Raw genomic sequence first — 3,690 nt, 5'->3', positions numbered from 1 at the left:
TCAATCTCTTGTCATGATTATAGAGGTTTAGCTAAAAGTATTTTTTCTTAGAAGACAGGTTCTATAAACTGAATATCAGTTGCACACTGGTCATGCTGAAAAAACATTTGAGGAATGAAGATGCTCTGTGTATACATATTTAGGTGTTAGAGGCAACATAGGAATAACATGCTTTAAAAATTTCTAAAGTCAAAACATGGACACATTCACAGGCTAAGGATCTCATGAAATAAGGATAAGAGACCACGGTAGCATCTACCAAAAATGTGATAACTCAAAAGGATTACATTTCATTGCTTCCCTGTTGAAGTGAAGATAGAAATGTTCCATTCTGACCCACCTTTGAAAAAACGTTTACTTTGCCCCATGGATTCCTTGTTCAATTAGAAATTTCCCGGGGCAGGTGACCCATAGTCTTAAAAGAACAGGCTAAACACTACAGAGAGATTGGTTGCTTTTTGCTTTTCATCACCTGCAAGATTTACATAAAAATCACATAAGCTGGAATTCAACAAAAGGTATGTTTATGAACTTTTATTCTCAAGAGTTGAAATGCTGACTTTCTCGATTCCCCATTTTCAGACTTTTATTTCAGATAAATACTAAGAACCTAAGTGAACCTTGATAATGCTGTAGTGTAGGTTAGTCCACTACCCCATATAATAGAAGGACTTGCTGTTTCGTTGTAGAGGATAACAGCGTTTTTCAGTGAAAATTGAAAGTGGAAAAATTGAATTTTGCTCTACACAGTTAACATGTAGTGGCCTTTTTTTGCTATATATGTATAAACATGTTGACACTGGAAGTTCGCAGTCTACATTAAAATCTGTAATTACTTGAAGTCAGTATCTCAAATAACTTCAAGAAGTTATTTCTACATGCAGGATTAAATTCTGATTTTGTAGGCAACACAGGAATAGGCCGCTGAATATGCAGGTATTTAGAGTACAATGTGGGTATTATTGGCACGCCATTTTCGAGAGTTTGAATTCGTAGACCCACAACACATGACTACCCTTGCCAATTGTTATGGTTTTAATTTTAAATCTATTCTGTGAAAAAGCTCCTCGGTATTTCAAACTTGAATTACAATAAAAACACCCGATAGGGTAGTTTTTAAATGGGTCTTAACCCCCGTGCTGACTACTATTGTTTACCAACTACATTTCACCTGGTAACTCCTTTGAAACTAAGTACCGCAACCATTTTTTTTTTTTTTTGTATTGTAAAGCCTTTTTTCAAATGGAAAGTTGTTTTTGAAGATCTTGACATCAGACTTTTTCAATCTTTAAAAATAATGGAAACAGTTAATAAAAATGTTTTAGAATTCAGGTGATGTCTGGCTTGTGAGGAGCTGTTCATAAGTTTCTCTTTGAAAGGCTTGCACACATCACTCTGAGACCAGCTGTTTCCTGTGACTTTAACCTTAACCTTCCCCAGACAATTGAGTTGAACCTATATCTGAGTACAGTAGCTGTTTGTGTATTTCTTGTTCACTGTTCCTAGGGAATGTTTTGAAATATTTTATTACAAATTCTTTTAAGATAGGATGACTATTTTCAAAATTATTGTTGCCGTTGGCACCAGGAATTCATAGTTGTGATTGGCAGTAAGTTTGAGGAATGTTACTTTCTAAGTTTTAACAGGTAGTTTTGAAATTTCCTTTTTTCCAAATTTAAGTAGTGCCTCCCTCTGTAATGTTGAAACAAGGCTTCAAGTGGATTGTATAGCAAGAGTTATCCTGGTTCACGCAGGATAATGTGGCTGTTATCTTTGTCATCTGGAATGGGAATCACATGTTCTTACCCTTATTCGCAATATTTCTATAATAATAGACTGGAAAGGCCACCAGAAAGTGGCTTTCTGATACACTGCACAAATAGTTTCCTTAAGTCATTATAACTCACACATTGCAAGTAATTAATTTTGTTTTGTATAGGTGTTGCAGATTATGAAACTGGCCTTCAAGTTAAAAGGAAGGAAGCAGTATTCCCAATGGCTAGTGTTTAATGACTACAGGTTTCCAGGCTCCCTTTAATCTTGGGAACAAATAAATCTACTATTGGACTTTTCCCTGCGTGACTTTTAACATTTCTGATACTCTCTCTTCTTCCTCTTTACAGAAGAGAGGTATGATAACTAAAGTTGTAGTTTGCATATTGAAGTTTAAAGATATTTAATCTCCCCTTTTCACCCCTATTTCAGATGATGCGATAAAATGCTCTTGATAGGCTATATGGAGAATATTTGTCAGTAGTTTTATCTATGCATAGAAGTCTTAAAAACATATCTTGGATTGTCTAAAACTGAATAGATTTCTTATCTGAAGGTATACAGACTGCAAATATTTTAGACTCATCTCTCAGTCTCTGCCACTGAACTTTTATATATGGCTGCTATCAAAATAGAACTGGTTTATTTTCATATTTGGAACATAATATAACAGTATCACAAAATCTTTTACAATAAGATAGTTTGTATTACTAGCTGACTGAGCTGCTTAACTGAGTCCTTAAGTCATTTAATATATAGGACTGTAAATAGAGAAACCTGTACATTATTTGATCTGATTTCTGGTTATGCCTATAGATCTTTATTTGTCCCTATAGACCATTTTCTTCTGATGTTAAGGGTTGTATTTTTGAAATGCTCCTAAACAAGTAAGCCTTAGATTATTAATCCTGAGGATTGATACCATTTCCTCAACACTTTGTGGAGTATGATTGATGCCAGTTTCTTTTTGACTGCAGGTTTAACTTGGCTTATCACTTTTCGTACTGCTCAGTATGTCCAAGATAGGAATAAAAAAAATGGACTTCAACTTCTGACTGTTATTGATGAGCCTTTTCATGATATTTATCATTTTAGTATTGAAGATGCAGTGTTCTTTTGGCAATCACGTATGCTTAGAAGAGAGTACTGATGCTCAGAGGTGAAATGATTTGAATCTAGAGTTGGATAAAAAGGGAAAGGATGGGGAAAATGAAAACTGGGAAGCTAAACTGAGAAGGAATTGCAAGGTTTGGTGGTAAAATTCATTCGCTATGGTCATAGGTGTATATGAAGAGGTTTGCACAGCACAGTCTCTTGGCAGAGTTTAGGAATCACTACTCTAGGGATTCTGCAGTTCATGAATTGTCGGAGAGACTGCGCTCAATTTGTTTCTGTGAACATGCAGGTGAACGTGGTAGTACAGGTGGAACTTCATGGGAACTGGGCTTGGGGGAGGTGTGGATGGGAAGCACAAATGTCTCTCAGTATTTTCTAAAGGGAGAATATTTTTTAAGGTATCTGTTGTAAACCACTTGATGATTATAGCCTCTTTTCTTGTACCTTTAAGTTGTGAAGGCCATTTGTGACCCCATTTCTGGTGGTAGAAAAATGACCAAGTGTGGGCCAGACATATAACGTCACATTAGTACCATTACAGTTAATTGGATTCCTGTATTTGGAGAATATTACATCAAACACTACGTATAATTTCAAACTGTAACATTGATAGGAGTTACTTCACCCATGGGTACATTTACTTTTAGTGATTCTCTAGATGGTCATCTCCAAAGTTATTTTGTCATTCTTTTAGAATATTTTTGTATGTATTTTCATGTGTGCCTGCAAAAGCATGTGGCACATTTTCTAAACAAATATACGTATATTTGACATACACTAAAAATTTTGTTGATAGGATGC

This window comes from Theropithecus gelada, chromosome 11 (assembly GCF_003255815.1).
Source record: "Theropithecus gelada isolate Dixy chromosome 11, Tgel_1.0, whole genome shotgun sequence".
Lineage (NCBI taxonomy): Eukaryota > Metazoa > Chordata > Mammalia > Primates > Cercopithecidae > Theropithecus > Theropithecus gelada.
Note: the sequence above shows the minus strand (reverse complement) of the source record.